Genomic DNA, 18,486 nt, shown 5'->3' with positions numbered 1-18,486 from the left:
TACATAACAAATGTTCAAACAGCTATTTTTTTTTTCAACTGTTACATAGCGTCATGTGGTGCCCTGTGCCAAAGTTTAGTACCAAGTGCCCTGAGTAGCTCCATGCCTATCTGGTGCGCTATACAGTGCCTTGCTACCAATACAAAATCGCCACCCTTTTTGCAGCAACTAAACATTTTTATTATTTCTTCAGATTATAGTTTTCGCTTTTTACGCGAATTGTTTTTATGCGTTTTTTTTAAACGGGACATTTCTACATACAAGAACATTTGTACGCGGTATCAAATAAGTTTAGTATAAGTATATCTAACCTAATATTTTGAATGCAGTACAACCAACCGCGTAAAACGCAACCCCAGTGTACACGGATTTTTCAACTAACGCGGATTCCGCGATATTGCGCGTATTTTTTTACATTGCACAAGATCGAAAATGTTTTAGTGGATTATGCATTTTCAAGCTAAAACGAAGTTTCAAAGTGAATTTTGCAATGTTTATCGAGTCCCGTTATGTAGCAAAGTAAAAGTTGGCACGAAAGAGTGAACGGGAGACGATGAGCATTCGCATTGTGTTGTGCTATGTTGATTTTGTTTGGCGTTGCTCTGTAATCCATTGAAGTCGCTTTAAAACTAAAATTAGACTAAGACACTCAGTCAATCCGTCCTACTTAAAAGGGCGCATGCATTATGGCCTAGATTTTTTTCAAAGCATTATAGCTCAGAAACCATTGATTGTACATTAAAATATGTCTTAGAACGAATTGTAGGAAACTAGAGAAATGAAAAACAACTTTATTTCTATTGAAGATTGAGATTTATTAAAAATTTACAATTCCAACATTTTTCAAAATTTGTATTTTCCAATGATTTTATACAAATGAAATAATCTTAAAAAAAACTAATTCGGTGTTTATTAAGTATTTTTTCCCCAATCAACATTAAATTTCAATAGTGGTGCGATAGTAAAAAAAATTGACTTGACTATGATTTAAAATATTTCAATGCAAAATGTCTATTGGTTACAAAACCATATCAATCAACCAGTTTACTTCAAATTTTTGCTTTGATTCTCTCGAATCACGTTGACATCGCTGTATGTACAGTTGTTAAGTGGCTGAGTAAACCTTCTATATCGGGATATGATGGGCGAAAATCTGATCAATGGTAACTGTTACGAGGAGACTATCAAGGTTCGAAGGTTAATCACAGATAAAAAAAAACGTTATCAACATATTACAAAACAAATTCATTCCGCGTCGAACACTCGACAGAAACGGACGTGCAAAGTGGTCGTTCTATTACAATCCGGTCCGTGTGTACGAATAGCCAAACAAAAGAGTGTATTATTCAAGGCCATCAGTTGACAGTCGAGTCCGTGTCGCTGTGCTGAGTGATCTCACACCCGGCTCACTGCTGGTGGCTGTATTGGTGCTGCTGTACTGGTGCTGCTGGCTGCTTTGGGTGCAGCTTCGAACGATCGGACAACCACTGCTGGAAGGAAGAAGTAAAGAGGTACGTGTTCTTGTCGGCGCTAGTTCGCTAGTGCGCTACATTTAGCGCGATGGATATAGATCCCTCGCCTCCCGTGCCACCAACCCCGAACCCCCCTGACCCTGACCCTTCTGTTACCCCCTCCCCTGTTCATTCTCCAGTCCCCCCTCGCCCCAGGCTTTACCCGGACGGATCTCAACAGGGCAGCTATACTGTTTATTTTCGTCCAAAGGCAGGAGTGAATTCAAAGCGATTAAACATACTGCAAATTTCAAAAGACCTGACGAGGGGTACAAGGCCGTGACCGAAATTTCCAAGGTCCGACCTAACAAGCTCCGTGTCGTGGTCAGTGATCTGGCACACGCCAATGCTATCGCTTGCTCTGAGCTCTTCACACGCGAGTATCGCGTTTACATACCCGCACGAGACGTGGAGATCGACGGTGTCATAACCGATTCGAGTCTGTCTGTCGAGTGTATCCTAAAAAGCGCAACCGGTTGCTTCAAAAATACCGAAACACAGGCGAAGATTTTGGATTGTAAGCAATTGCGATCCATGTCTCTCGTCGGCGGTAAAAAAGTTTACACTCCGTCAGACTCGTTTCGCGTTACGTTTGCCGGATCTGCACTCCCTAGCCACGTCTCGATCGACCGGGTTCGTCTGCCTGTGCGATTGTATGTACCCCGTGTTATGAATTGCACCAATTGCAAGCAGTTAGGCCACACAGCCGCCTACTGCTGCAATAAGGCACGATGTAGCAAGTGTGGGGAGACTCATGCGGAAGATTCTTGCAGTGTTGATGCTGAAAAATGTATTCACTGTGGGGAAAACCAGCATGAGCTCTCCACATGCCCGGTGTACATGCAGCGCAGGGATAAGATCAAGCGGTCACTTAAGGAGCGTTCAAAGCGTTCTTACGCTGAGATGCTGAAGAAGACCGTGACCACTTCTACCATAACATCGAACCCCTTTGATCTGTTGCCCTCCGATGAAACCGATTCTGACGATTCATCAGCGGGAACATCTTATGCCAATCCTGGGGAGTCTAGGAAGAGGAAAAATGTTTCTTCTCCTAAACTTCCCCGTAAAGGTCCTAAGATTTCCCAAAGTGTAATGAAAAGTACGAACAAACCAAACAGTGCTGCGAAAAAACCGAAGCAAACTCCTCCTGGGCTTGCAAATTTAAAGTCCCAGAAGGAGTTCCCAGCACTGCCAGGAACATCTAAAACCCCAGTTGTTCCTTTTGCACATCCAGTTGATGAAACAAACTCTGGATTAGTGAAATTTTCTGACATTGTGGACTGGATTTTTGAAAATTTCAATATACCCGATCCAATTAAAATTTTTCTTACAGCATTCCTCCCAACAGTTAGATCATTTTTGAAGCAGTTGACTGCCCAATGGCCCCTCCTTGCAGCGATTGTATCCTTCGGTGCCTAATTCAACTGCGTATATGAAGGATTCTATCTCTGTCTTACAGTGGAATTGTAGAAGTATTTTACCAAAAATTGATTCGTTTAAAGTTTTGATAAATAAAAACAAATGCGATGCATTTTCCCTTTGTGAAACTTGGCTTACTTCAAATATTGATCTCAACTTCCATGATTTTAATATTAGTCGCCTTGATCGAGACACCCCATATGGAGGAGTACTTTTAGTGATTAAAAAGTGCTATTCTTTCTATCGTATTGACCTCCCCTCGATTCCAGGCATCGAAGTTGTCGCATGTCAAATGACAATACAAGGTAAAGAGCTTTGTATTGCCTCAATATATATTCCTCCCAGAGCACAGGTTGGGCAACGGCTGCTCTTTGATTTAATAGAACTTCTTCCCTCGCCACGTTTGATTTTGGGAGACTTCAACTCTCATGGCGTGGCTTGGGGCTCCCCATACAATGATAACCGCTCCTCTTTAATCTATAACCTTTGCGATGACTTCGACATGACTATTTTAAACAACGGTGAAATGACACGTATCCCGAAACCTCCAGCGCGCCCAAGCGCTTTGGATCTATCCTTATGTTCGACGTCGCTACGGTTGGATTGCACATGGAAGGTAATCCTTGATCCTCACGGTAGCGACCATTTGCCTATTCTTATTTCAATTAATAACGGGTCGACTCGCATGCGACCAATTGACATTCCGTATGACCTCACACGGAATGTCGATTGGAAGTTATACGAGGAAATGATTTCAAAAGCGGTCGAGTCGATTCAACATCCACTTATTCTTCAACCTCCTCGCGGGCTTGATTCTCGACGCCGCGTTTCAAGCCCAAACGAAGAAATATCCCGGCGTAAAGATCAAAGAACGGCCTCCCACTCCGTGGTGGGACCAAGAGTGCTCCGATGTCTACATGCAAAGATCCGACGCGTTTAAGGCCTACCAGAAGGGAGGTATACCTGGCGACTATTTACGGTATTCGGAGCTTAATACCAAGCTTAAAAGTTTGGCTAAAGCAAAGAAACGCGGATATTGGCGTCGGTTCGTGAACGAGACGTCGAGGGAGACATCGATGAGCACTCTTTGGAACACAGCCCGAAGAATGCGGAATCGCGTAACGGTCAACGAAAGCGAGGAGTCTTCAAGTCGGTGGATATTTGATTTTGCCAGGAAAGTGTGTCCGGACTCTGTTCCTGAGCAAAACATTGTTCGCGATGCGTCTCCGGGCCACGACGCGATAGAATCACCTTTTACGATGGCAGAATTTTCAGTTGCCCTCCTGTCCTGTAACAATAACGCGCCTGGGTTAGATAGAATCAAATTCAACTTGTTGAAGAATCTACCCGGCAATGCCAAGAGGCGCTTGTTGAACTTGTTCAATAAGTTCCTGGAGCAAAACATTGTACCGCAGGATTGGAGGCAAGTGAAGGTGATCGCCATCCAAAAACCAGGGAAACCAGCTTCTGATCACAACTCTTATAGGTCGATTGCAATGCTATCCTGTATCCGGAAATTGATGGAAAAAATGATACTCCGTCGCTTAGACCATTGGGTCGAATCAAATGGTCTACTATCAGAAACTCAATTTGGCTTCCGCCGTGCCAAAGGGACGAATGATTGTCTTGCGTTGCTTTCAACAGATATTCAGCTGGCGTATGCTCGCAAAGAACAAATGGCGTCTGCGTTCTTGGACATTAAGGGGGCTTTTGATTCCGTTTCAATTGACATTCTTTCGGGTAAACTTCACCGACAAGGATTTTCTCCAATTTTGAACAATTTTTTGCACAATTTGTTGTCCGAAAAGCACATGCATTTTACGCACGGCGATTTGGCAACTTTTCGCATTAACTACATGGGTCTTCATGGGTTTAAGCCCCCTTCTTTACAACTTTTATGTAAATGACATCGACGAATGTCTGGAAAATTCATGCACGATAAGACAACTTGCAGACGACAGTGTAATCTCTGTTACAGGAGCCAAAGCTGCCGATTTGCAAGGACCATTGCAAGATACCTTGGACAATTTGTCTGCTTGGGCTTTACAGCTAGGTATCGAATTCTCTCCGGAGAAGACTGAGATAGTAGTTTTTTCTAGGAAGCATGAACCTGCTCAGCTTCAAACACAATTAATGGGTAAAACGATTTCTCAGGTTTTGGTACACAAATATCTTGGTGTCTGGTTCGACTCTAAAAGCACCTGGGGTTGTCACGTGAGGTATCTGATGAAAAAATGTCAACAAAGAGTGAATTTTCTTCGTACAATAACCGGACAATGGTGGGGAGCCCACCCAGGAGACCTTATAAGGCTTTACCCAACAACGATATTGTCTGTCATTGAGTACGGGTGTTTCTGCTTCCGCTCCGCAGCAAACACACATTTGATCAAACTGGAGCGAATACAATATCGTTGTTTGCGTATCGCCTTGGGTTGCATGCAATCGACCCATACGATGAGTTTGGAGATCTTAGCTGGAGTACTACCATTGAAAACCCGCTTCTGGAGCCTGTCTTCTCGTATTCTAATCAAATGTGAGGTCTTGAACCGTCCCGTGATTGAAAATTTTGAAAGGTTAATCGAACTTAATTCTCAAACCCGTTTTATGACATTGTATTTCAATCACATGTCCCAAAATATTAACCCTTCTTCGAATATTCCAAATCGTGTCGACTTATCAAATACTTCTGATTCTACTGTGTTTTTCGATACATCCATGATAGAAGAAACTCGTGGAATCCCGGATCATTTACGCGGGCAGCAGATCCTTAAAATTTTTCCAATAAATATCGAAACATCAACTGCGACAATATGTACTACACTGACGGATCACTTCTTGATGGGTCCACTGGCTTCGGTATCTTCAATAACAATTTTACCGTCTCCCATAAGCTCGATAATCCTGCTTCTGTTTACGTCGCAGAATTAGCTGCAATAGCTGCAATTCAGTACACCCTAGGGATTATCGAAAAAATGCCCACGGACCATTAATTCATCTTTACGGACAGTCTCAGTTCCATTGAGGCTCTCCGATCGATGAAAGATGTTAAGCACTCTCCGTATTTCCTGGGGAAAATACGGGAACATCTGAGTGCTTTATCCGAAAAATCTACTCAGATTACCTTAGCGTGGGTCCCTTCTCACTGCTCGATACCGGGTAATGAGAAAGCGGACTCTTTGGCTAAGGTGGGCGCAACAAACGGTGATATTTATGTAAGACCAATTGCCTTTAATGAATTTTTCGCATTTGTACGTCAGAATACGATCATCAGTTGGCAAAATTCTTGGACCAAGGGGGAACTGGGAAGGTGGTTACATTCCATAATCCCCAAGGTATCGACGAACCCGTGGTTCAAGGGGTTGGATGTAAGTCGGGATTTCATTTGCGTGATGTCCCGGCTTATGTCCAATCACTATAGATTTGACGCGCATCTCCGTCGTGTTGGGCTCGGGGAGAGTGGTATCTGTGCCTGTGGTGAAGGTTATCACGACATAGAGCACGTTGTTTGGTCATGCCCTGTACACCGTGACGCCAGGTCTAGATTAATAGCTTCCCTGCAGGCCGAAGGTAGGCAGCCGGCTGTTCCTGTTCGTGATGTCTTGGCGAGCCGTGACCTATCCTACATGTCCCTTATATACGTTTTCCTGAAATCCATCCACGCCCCAGTTTAGTCCTATCCCCTTCCGCCTACATCCAACCAAACGACAAGAACACGTTAAGACCCCGGATCCGGAAACAGCAATCAGACCCGCACGATACTCTCAAGGCCCGATGGAAACAACCCAATATGCCAGTCCGTAATATCTTGGCCCAGCAGCGGAACAAATTTAATATGCTGCTTACCTATGGCAATGAAAACCATCAAACAGCAAACCTGTGCTTTTAATGCAAAATATTCTAGCTTTAAGTTAGATTAAGTTTCAGATCGTAGTCGGCAGCGAGGGTAAAAAATTTGCTTTTAGTTATTAAGATACTTTAGAAAGTAAGCTACCAGATATAATTGGCGCCGTTAAACATTGAATTGTATTTGTGCCGTGTCAAATAAACTATAGATGAAGAAAAAAAAAATATTACAAAACAAATAGTTTATTTTAAAAGAAATCGTGAGATAAATAACGAAAACATATAAAACGACAGAAAGAAAAATAAAAAACCAAAAACAAAAACATTTAAAACGGTTGTGAAAACAACTTATTTGTGTCAAGTCATTATGCTCTGTACTCCTTCCAGTCGTACATTTTTGGCATAACTAAATCCAGCAGCTCCTCGTTCAGTATAATAAGAATGTTTGACAAATTTTCTACTGACAGTTTGGTTCGTGATTCCGATAAAACGAGCGCTAGACCGCTAAATCGCCTTTCCACGGACACCTGAGTTGAAAGCATACATAGAGCCGCTTCCGCAAGCTCCGGGTTTGACGTTTTCCGATCTGTCCAGTGTTTTCAAATGTCGTATTTATGGTGTTGATGTGGGACGACACTATCTGCAACCGGTTCAATTTGTTACATTTACAATTTAACTAAAAAAGTCATCGATCTAAGAACCCCTAAATATGTACTTTTTCGGAATCATAGAATAGAAATAAACAGAGATTGAATTGTTTTATTATATTGATATGTTTCACGTAAAAACTCTTTTGAAGAAGAATTTTGAATAAAATCAATCAAGAATTTTGAATAAAATCAATGAAAATTTGAATATATATCAGTTGTTGAATTATTTTTGGTGTGGTAGTGAAAAACGTGCCAAAAAAAGAGATATCTTACGAAAAATGTGTTATTTGAAATTGAAAATAAATTGCATCCGAGAGTAAAATTTCTCACAAACATTTCCAAACTGTCTATTCGTACTCTCGAAGAACTTACCGAGAGTGCGGATCACTACTTGTTCACCGTTCCAAAACTGTATATTAATGCCCAGTACATGACGGCCATGTCGCGAGGCTGAATCAATTTTAATGGAAACAATTTTTCCGCTCACTTCCTCGCGGATGTGTGCCTTAATAACATAAAAAACCGTTTTCATCCACTTCCATGCACTCCTCCGCAGTACTTCTAAACGTTTTTTTCTTAGCCACTGGCCATTCTACATGACCCACTAGTGGTGCACTGTCAATTTCATAAACCGAACCGGGATTTTTTTCAATGTCACTGCCAGTTTCTGTAAAATCTTCCATTTTCGATAAATTAAACACAACAGCTTGCGTGTACCTACAGTTCATTAATGAATCAGCCTTAGCGCATTTTATTCTTAAGAAGCAGACTGCTCGGCACCGTACTGACAGCTTTCGTGCAATGAAAAGCAAACCCAGCAATCGAGCGGTTATGTACTGAAGGATGTGTGTATTGCATACTGAATGTTATATACAACCATACATGCCTTCGTAGACATGGGAATTAGGTGAACGAGCAGAGAAAAGTTGTAGTCGCGAAATATTTTAGCTGTCGGCTGTCTCTATTTTGCCAATACCAACACTGTCAGAGAGGGACGCTCTCGAATGTCATCAAAAAAATGTCATGGCTCAGTACATTTTGTTCCCCTGGTTCTACTCATTCGCTTTGTTTTTAGAAATCGCAGGACCTAGATTTATAAATCAGCATCAAGTTTTATTTACGAATTGAAGCAAACTTCTACAAACCTGCTTTCAAAATATAGTTTAGAATGATACAGGAAAAAAATATAGCTATTGATGAAAGTTGTCAATTTATTTCTATCTCAAATGCATTATCTGAAAATGAAGGTTTTCCAAGATCTTCGAGAATTTTAGATTTCCAGAGTGTAGGCGAGAACTTTATTCTTTTCGAAAGCCTAGGCTATATGAAAAAATCCGAAAAAAAGGCTTTTTAAATCTTGCTGCGATAACGAGAAGTGGAATAACATGGATACTCTGTTTGCACTTAGTCTTAAATTAGAAAGCAATATTTATATCTTACATGAGCATATTGTATCATTCATAGAGATAAGTGACTTTTCACCTGCGCACACTAGTAAACGTGTACAGCCATGTAGAGTTGCTTCAACACATTTTCCTAATTTTGCCGATTACGTTCACCAGCTACTTTAGATTCCTGGTCACAAATTCAATACATAAAATTAGTATTCAACTGAAAAATTTTTCAGCTGTTCAAAACGTAGCATTGCAAACAAAACATCGATTTATTTGTGTTTTTATCATTGGGTGGCACTAACACATTCGTACGTAAATAGCTCTATACATCTTCTCAAGCTTTTCAAAATATCTGCATCGCTAATTGTGTTACATGTGCGAACTGTGGGAACGGATTTTGCTACAATGTTTGGCTCCCGAAAGCTGTAAATGTTTCTTACTCTTCGCAAATCTAGGTTCAACGTACGATATAGTATATATTTTATAAAAAGTGAGGACGGGAGCTTCGGAAGCTTAGTAAGCATTGCAGTTTCTTCTGAAATCCGGTTCAAATTTCCAAGAAAAAACTTGAGGGTAATTTATTTACACCAGTTAAGACGCACTACGAAGAGTGTAAAGATTATGAAAAGTTGTCCATGATTGTTGATTTCCTTTGAGAAATAAAAAGCGATACGAAAAAAGAGGGACAGAGAAGAGGAAAGAGCAGTGAGAGAGAGAAATTATCCAGAAAGTAAAATATCCCATGTCTAAAATATACTTCGGTCAAAACTCTACAGTTTAAACAACCAATAAAAGATCGCACTCAGTATGATTTTAAAAGATCTCTGAGGCTTTCATTTAAGCATGCGAACTTAGAAATTGGAATAAGCTTTTTGTAAAGGGAGTTTTTTTTGTTATTTTTCTTTTTTTTTTGGGTCGATTTTGATATACTACACATATAAACAACATACATACATACATACGTACAGGCACACTTACACAAACATACATAAATTGTTCAATTCGTCGATCCGAGTAAATTGGTATACAACACATGGCTCTTCGTGCCATTTATGTTGCCTTAACAGTTAAATTTTTTATATAAAAAATACTCTTTGATCAATATTTTAAAATCTAAGCCACTTATCAAAAATCCACTTGGTAGCATTCTGGGGGAGCACAGTAGCTTTCGTTTGCGTATAAGATCATTAAAATCGGATATTGCGTTCTGTAAGAAAGGTGCGTTAGTATTTTGCGGCACATACATACAGACAACATACATACACACACACATACACACGAACAGACATTGCTCAGTTCGTCGAACTGAGTCGAATGGTATATACGATTCGGCGCTCCGGATCATGAATCTATTTTGCGTTTTTCGACCGATTTTATAACCTTTGTTTAGTATAACAAAGGTAATTAGTATAACAAAGGTAATACTGAGATGAAAAACGTTCAGTGCAATTTAAAAGCAATCACAACTCAAACTTATGCAAACTATTCTCTTTGCACGAGCAGGAGCTGCTTGGGGAGCCATCTATCGTTCACACCGTCAAGATAGGCAGGTTGCGGTGGGCTGGGCATGTTGTAAGGATGTCAGACGACAGCCCGGTAAAGATGGTTATCGAAACCAATCCGTCAGGGACGAGACGGAGAGGGGCACAGCGGGCAAGGTGGATCGATCAGGTTGAAGACGACCTGCGGACCCTACGCAGACTGCAGAGCTAGCAAACTGCAGCCATGGACCGAGTGGAATGGAGACGACTCTTACGTACAGCAAAGGCCACACCACTTGGAACTGTTTGGTAAGGGTAAGCCTTTGCACGAGCTCCTACAGAAATTAGACAAACTAACAGGTACCTCAAAGGGACCTGACGAAATACATAACGCAATGCTGCAACACCTACCTTTTACGCAAAAAAGAAACTATTAGAAGCGTACAACAAAATATGGAAAAACGGAACATTCCCAGAAATTCGGAGAATGTCAACCCTTATTCCGATTCCCAAGCCAGGAAAGTGCCCAAACATCGCTGACAACCTAAGACCAATATGTCTCTCGAGCTGCGTGCTTAAACTATTCGAACGCATGGTCAACAAACGCTTAATGAAACATATAGAAACAAACAAAATATTAGAATCACAACATGGTTTCTGTAAAACAACTAATGACGTCATCACGGCGATTGACAATTTTGGGAGAAACGCCATCTCTAGGCAACCACACGCCGAAATAATCTTCCTAGATCTATCAAAAGCATACGACCGAACCTGGCGAAGACTCATTCTACAAAAACTTGCAAATCGCAAGAATTACTAGAAACATGGCAAAGTTCTGCAGCCTTTTCCTAGAGCGAAGAGAATTCCAAGTTCATTTCGAAGATCAACCATCAGACATAAAAACCCAGGAAAACGGAGTCCCCCAAGGATCAGTCCTTGCAGTGACCTTCTTTTTACTGGCAGTAAATAGCATCAAAGATTTTCTACTCAAAGGCACCTACATAAAAATGTACGCAGACGACATAACCATATCAGTAGCAACAAATTCGCAAAATGGACCCGCTCAAAAATACAAAAATCCTAAACCAAATCCAAAAATGGAGCGACGCAACAGGGTTTCAGATACCAGCACCAAAATCATCCATAATACATATAGGAAAAAGAAGAAAACACCAATATCAAACGCCACCAAGAATCCATCTTGCTAGTCAATAAGCAAAACTTACTTGGTGTTTGGATTGACAACAAACTAAACTAAACTAACTAAATCATTTAAAAATCACACGGGACGAAACCAAAAAACGTCTGGAAATAATGAACTGCCTGAGCAAGACAAATTTCGGCGCGGACAGAAAAAGTCTACTGCGCATTCTGCAAATGGTGATCTTGCTAAAACTTCTTTACGGAGCACCTACAATAAATAGCGCAAACAGAAACAACGCCAACCAGCTAAGCCCGCTTTACCACCAAGGAATACGTTACGCCACAGGAGCATTTCACTTCAGCCCAATCGAAAGCTTTCTATCAGACAGTGGCCTACTTCCACTACACCTAATCCTTAACAGAAAAAAACAATTAACTAAGCTTTTAAACAACTAGCCAGAGGAATACTACACAAAGGATCTTACCTCGTTAACACAGCAGAAGACCTGCTAAGTGAACTCGACATACCGCACACAAACATCGAAAAGGAAAACTCCTTCGACACATTAGATTGGGAAGAAAAAATACTCCCAGTAAACACAGGAATTCCAGACAAACTTCCTCCAAAAGCAAAACAAATCGAATTCAACGAGCTCTGCAACACAGAATACCCACACCACAACTACATATACACAGACGGCTCAAAAACAGCGGACGGCGTTGGTTGTGGCATTTTCGCACCGGTAGCAAATACTGCAATCTGACTTCTTTCGAACTTATCAATATTTAGCGCAAAAGCATTCGCCATAGTCAACGGACTAGAAAAAAAGGCAAAACTGCTACAGGACTAAATGTCATATTCAGCGACTCGAGAATCGTACTAGAGGCGGTCATCAATAACAACTCGTACCACCCATTGATAATCAGAATTAGAAAATTATTACACGAAAAGCAAAGAAATACAGCCCTGTGTTGGGTCCCAGCACATGTGAACATCTACGGCAACGAAAAAGCTGACTCTCTAGCAAAAAAAGTCGTGCAAAAAAAACCCGATCGACATAAAGAACTTTCGACGATTTCAAACGGACAATTAACGAAAAAATTATATCCAAGACGCATTAAATAAAAACACACCCTTCGAATGGAATACCTCATACTCGTAAGATAGATCAATGAATAGGGCTATCACCAGACTAAGAATTGGCCACACCAGACTCACACACGGCCATTACGCAAAATAGAGGACCCCGCTATGTGCCCGACCTGCGGCACTAGAATCACAGTACAGCACATTCTCATCAAATGTCGAATCTACGAAACAAAAAGAAAAATCTGCAACCACAGCACATCGCTACAAGAAATACTGGGAGACGATATCGACAATAAAAAAAAACATCAAATTCATAAAAGCGTCAAATTTACAGGCTTCAATCTAAAAGGCACAGCAACAGGCAAATCAACAAAAAACACAACAAGAATCCATACCAGCGTTTTAACCAAATATAAACTCATCCAAACTCGCACAACAACCATCGGTCACTACAAACAGCACAAACGACACACCTGGACATCAGCATGGGCATCGAAAGTTTGCAACCAACGAAGCAGGTCGGAGATCAAGATGTCACCATCATCGAGACGCAAAAGGTACACTCTGGAATATTAGAGGACCAAGCTCCGGGTTTGACACTTTCCGATCTGTCCAGTGTTTCCAAATGTCGTATTTATGGTGTTGATGTGGTTCTAAATCCAGTGACACGATTTGCTTAGCAAGACTGTTTGCTAAAGTGGATTGTGAACTAGAAGGTAGAGCTCCTACAAATATTTTGGTCATGTTGTCATCCAAACTTGAAGTGGATGGTGATACGATCGCACTGGCTTCCTGTGATGAATGTGGCTTCAGTGATTTGAGTCTTTCATGAATATCTGTAAGTAATTTCTACAAAAAGAAATACTTGCTGAAATTACATAATAAAAAGTTTGTAAAAAATACCCTAGCTTCTTGTTTCTCTTCCGGTGAGAGGACAGACGAAGATAAATAATTCAGTCTCGGGTCGAATAGAACAGCTGCTTTAAAAGGTAAATTTTGCTGAAGTTGCTGAAGTCGAACGTTCAATGATGCTGCCAAGGACTCAGCTAGTTCATTTGTAGGCTGCTGATCTACCTCCATCATACATCGAAGTCATCGAACGTAAAACTCAGATAATGTCATGTGTTTTGCCTGCATTTCTTTGGTACAAACATAAATCGGATGCAGTGCGTTTTTGTAGTCACGTATATAGTCCCAGTACTTCGACAAATCTGAGAGGAATTAACAATTACCTCATAAGAACGAAGCATTCTTAAACTGTTTAACTAACCTAACTCCTCAAACTTTTTGCCTAAATCTCTATAGAAATTCTCGTTACTGTAAAAATTCAGAATCATTTCGTAAATGCCTCCCCAGCGTGTTTTTGCATATAACGGTGGAAGAGGAACCTTGCCCAGGTCAAACGACGGTTTGTAGGATGCTTTCCTACAGCTTTTAGCCACAGCAGTGATACTTCGAATACGAATGTCTGAGTACTTGATTACGTCAGTAACGGCTAACTGTAAAGTATGTACTGAGCACCGCACTAAGCTTATATTTGGGGCTAAATTCCCGATGTCATTGAACATCTCTTCATCATCTCCATCGTCATCGCCGTCATCATCCTCACCGTCATCGCCGTCTACATCCTCCAGTATGTAATTTTAATTTTTAAGAGTTTCTACATACTCATCAAGTTGCCTAACAGCTGCGAGCATGTTTGCTCCGTTGTCGCAAGTCACAGTGAGTACTTGTTCGAAAGTGATATTGTACTCTAGGAGAATATAATTTATTTTCTCTTTTATGTAGCTTGCAGTTTGTCGCTCTGTCAGTTCCAGCATTGCTATTGAAGAAATGTGAAAAAACAACAGGTAGAAGGTATAATTCAACTGTATAATTCAACTGTCCAACTGTTAGTTCTATTGTAGTGGAAAAGTTTTCCTTATCATTATGTAAGCCAAAAATTAACAGTTCAGATTTTACGTAACAAACTGTACGGTCCAAGCTCTTAATGAGAATTATATTCATGATGTTATTTCTTACGTGCGAAAAATCGCGTCACATCGCTCTTCGCTTCCTGTGTGGCCGCAGCCTACGTTTTTGATGCGTGGCTGCCATGTCCGAATAAACATACCTTACCTGTTCACTCTGCCAGGATGCAAGGCATGGCATGCAAGATCCTACTTTCAAACGAAACCCTCTTTCTCTATCTCTCTCTCTCTCTCTATCATCCTATCTCTCTCTATCTCTCTATCACCCTCTATATCTCTATCACCCTCTCTCTGTCTATCATCTTCTCTCTATCACCATCTTTCTCTCTCCTCTTAACCCCCTATATATCTCTCGCTCTATCCTCCTCTCTCTCTATCCCCCTCTCTTTTATTCCTCTCTCTCTACTCCTGTCTCTCTTATTTCTATCTCTTTCTAACCCTCTATCTGTTCCTCTCTATATCACCCTCTCTTGTCTTTCACTCCTCTCTCTCCCATGCAATACAAAAGTACAGTCGTAAGCCCATACACAACCTGGGACGACACTATCTGCAACCGATTTAATTTGTTACATTTACAATTTAATCAAAAAAGTCATCGATCTAAGAACCCCTAAATATGTACTTTTTCGGAATTATAGAATAGAAATGGAGTATATCGCAAAAGGAGGGGCATCCGTTACTGCGCGATCGTCACGCTCGACGTGAAGAACGCGTTTAACAGTGCCAGCTGAGACTCCATAGCCTTAGCGCTACGGAGTTCCAGAGTGCCGACGCCGCTGTACAAGATTCTGGGTAACTACTTCCAGAATCGAGTGTTAGTGTACAACACAACCGAGGGTCAGAAAAGCGTTCCAGTTACCGCAGGTGTACCGCAAGGTTCCATCCTGGGCCCGATACTGTGGAACGCCATGTATGGCGGCGTGTTAAAACTAACACTCCCTGCAGGGGTAGTGATCGTGGGCTTCGACGATGACATAACTCTTGAGGTCTATGGCGAGTCAATTAGAGAGGTAGAGTTGAAGGACGCGCTATCAATGCGCGTAGTGGAAGACTGGATGCACTCCAGGAAACTGGAGCTAGCGCACCATAAGACTGAAGTTATTGTCGTAAATAACAGAAAGTCGGAGCAGGAGGCATCGATCAGTGCTGGTGCATGCACTATCGCCTTAAAACGCTCGCTGAAGCTTCTGGGGGCTATGATCGACGACAAGCTCACGTTCGGGAGCCACGTCGAGTATACCTGCAAGAAAGCTTCCATGGCTGTGGCAGCGCTATCTCGCATGATGGCAAACAGCTCGGCGGTCCGTAGCAGCAGGCGCAAAGTCCTTGCTAGCGTGACCACGTTCATACTCAGGTATGGAGGACCAGTGTGGTCCAAGGTATTGAGTACCTCCTGCCATCGCGGCAAACTCGAGAGTACGTACAGGCTTATGTGCCTGAGGGTCGCGTGCGCATACCGAACAGTGTCGTACGAGACGGTTCGCGTCCTGGCTGGCATGATGCCCATCAGCATCATCGTCAAAGAGGATGTAGAGTGCTTCGACCAACGCGACACGAGGGTTATACGCAACACCATACGGTCATCTTCAATGGCCAGGTGGCAGCGGGAGTGGTCCAACACTTCAAAAGGTAGATGGACGCACCGACTCATTCCAGAGTTAGCATGCTGGATTAATAGGCGCCATGGGGAAGTAACCTTCCATCTGACACAGATCCTGTCAGGCCATGGCTGCTTGAGGCAGTACCTGCATAGGTTCGGGTACGCCGAGTCCCCTATGTGCCCCGCTTGTACGGGTGCGGAAGAAAGCGCGGAGCATGTGTTCTTCACATGCCCGCGTTTCGAGCGAATAAGGTACGAAATGCTGGCAATAAGTGGAATGGACACCACGCCAGAGAACATCGTGCGTAGGATATGCGAAAATAGGGATATCTGGGATGCGGTCATCACGGCCGTACACAGATCGTTAGTATTTTCGATCGATTTGCCCCAGTTAGTTAATGGTTAACTAACTGGCCTGTATAGGCTGCTCTGCTACCCATAAAGGTAAGTGCGAAAAGCACGACGGGCCCTCTCCCTGAAGTAGTGCCTAACGGCGGTCCCGGGGAGACCAAGGGCTTTAGCTGTTCAGCTTAAGGTTGCTCAGCATGGGTAAAAGCAGACATACACCACAGTCCGGGTGTTTGGATACTCAGCACGCGATGATGACGGTCGATCATGCCAAGCACTGTATACGGGATGGTACACTACGTGCCGGCTACGTGACATTATCATTCATCGCACCCGAGACATACACCACAGTCCGGGTGTTTGGATACTTAGCTACACGCAATGATGACGATCGATCATGCCAAGCACTGTATACGGGTTGGTTCACTATGTGCCGTCTACGTGACATTGATTGTATGCCCGCGACGATGACGATCGATCATGCCAAGCACGGTGTACGGGAAGATACACTACGTGCCGGTGTTTTGTCTTCCCAGGTGTGCGCAAAAAACTGTCGAACTCTGTAATTATTATACATTTTCGTATTTATAGGTGGGTGTCTGAGCCTAAGTGTTCAAAATTCATATATAATATTAGTTACTTAGAGTTTAATATCAAATTTGAATTTAATTAAACTAAATCCTAATCTAAACCTAACGCTAAATTCTTAAATTTATCTTAATTACTTACGCTACAGTATAACTAAAACTAATTAAATGAATCACCCTAAAGATACGATACTATTACAATGAAACACATCTAAAAGTCATCCACTGATAAGAGAACGAGAGTAAGAACGCGTTGTCACACGAAGATCGATAGATAGGTGATAGATTATAAATGATAGAATGTAAGGACAGTATCGAATAAACCCCAAAAGAAGACGGATCAAATTTTACACTCTACAAGGCCTGTGCGTTTCTTTTTACTTGATATCGCCAATCTAAATTTGACGGGAAGAAGGCCATATTATTCCGTGGTGTTTGAACCACTGGTGTGGAAGACCAGTCTGAAGTCTTTCTGGGCCGTGTCTCCGTATACGGAAGAAAATCCTCCGAATCCTAGCCAGCAGATTGGCAAGCCCCAACACTAAGGTTGATATCGAAAAAGTACGCCTTACTGACATCGAGCAGTCAAGTAGCATCGCAGCTAACCTTGTGAAGCTTCTCACGCTACCACCACGGCACCACGCGGGTTCGGTAACCGGGGAACCGGTGTCGTACACTGCATGGCCAGTAGATTAGCTAAGATTATGGGTGGCGAGCCATACACCTGGCGTCTATCGTCGCGCAGGGCGAAGTATGGTACTTTACACCGGCCTTGTGTAAGTACAAGTGGGCAGGCTGGCGGTTGGTGTGCCTGATGCCTGCCTGCGCAGCAACGTACTGGTCCTATACGTTGTATGACGGTCAGATTAGCTTGGTTTATGGGCGGGCGAGTCTCACACCCAAGCGTCTACCATCTCGAAGGGCGAAGTGTGGTACTTTACACCGGCCTTGTGTAAGTACAAGTGGCGATGCTTAGATTTGGCGTACTTGATGCTCGCTGCGGCGGGCTGTATACATATGTGTGCATGGTAGTGCAGCGTATGGGCACTGTACACTCGTAAGGGAAGTGTATGAATGTTATACGGCTACCACGTTACAAATGTAGCGGCAGTAGCATGTATTATGACCCCAACCGAGAATGCCGACCCACAAATGTGTGTGATAAGCGCGCAAAGTGGGAATCTTTTGACGAGTGTTATGCTTCCGATATACGGGAACGGATAGACTGCGTTTGGTTTTCGCTGATATCCGCATTCCACGTATATCGGATGGAATGCGAAAGAGGTTGAACGATACGATGGAAAAGCATTGCGGTGAGGTTGTACGGAGCGATATACACAATAAACAATAATATCGCGCGCTAGCCTGGGGGCTAATGCGGTCTCGATCAACTAGATTAGTCAAGAGAATCCGTTATCGATATTGCTTTCGGCACATTTTGCATGTT

The 18,486-nt window shown here is 42.4% G+C and overlaps 1 protein-coding gene and 1 pseudogene across 1 annotated transcript in view; one reads left to right on the top strand and one right to left on the bottom strand.

The window, feature by feature from the left end:
- Positions 1-18,486, top strand: part of LOC129718434 (integrator complex subunit 7-like) — a 1,119,499-nt gene that overhangs the window by 636,365 nt on the left and 464,648 nt on the right. The gene's annotated exons all lie outside the window — the stretch shown is intronic.
- On the bottom strand, positions 7,139-14,354 carry LOC129717038 (uncharacterized; annotated as a pseudogene).

This window comes from Wyeomyia smithii, chromosome 1 (assembly GCF_029784165.1).
Source record: "Wyeomyia smithii strain HCP4-BCI-WySm-NY-G18 chromosome 1, ASM2978416v1, whole genome shotgun sequence".
NCBI lineage: Eukaryota > Metazoa > Arthropoda > Insecta > Diptera > Culicidae > Wyeomyia > Wyeomyia smithii.
Note: the sequence above shows the minus strand (reverse complement) of the source record. Positions and strands in the feature narration are given on the sequence as shown.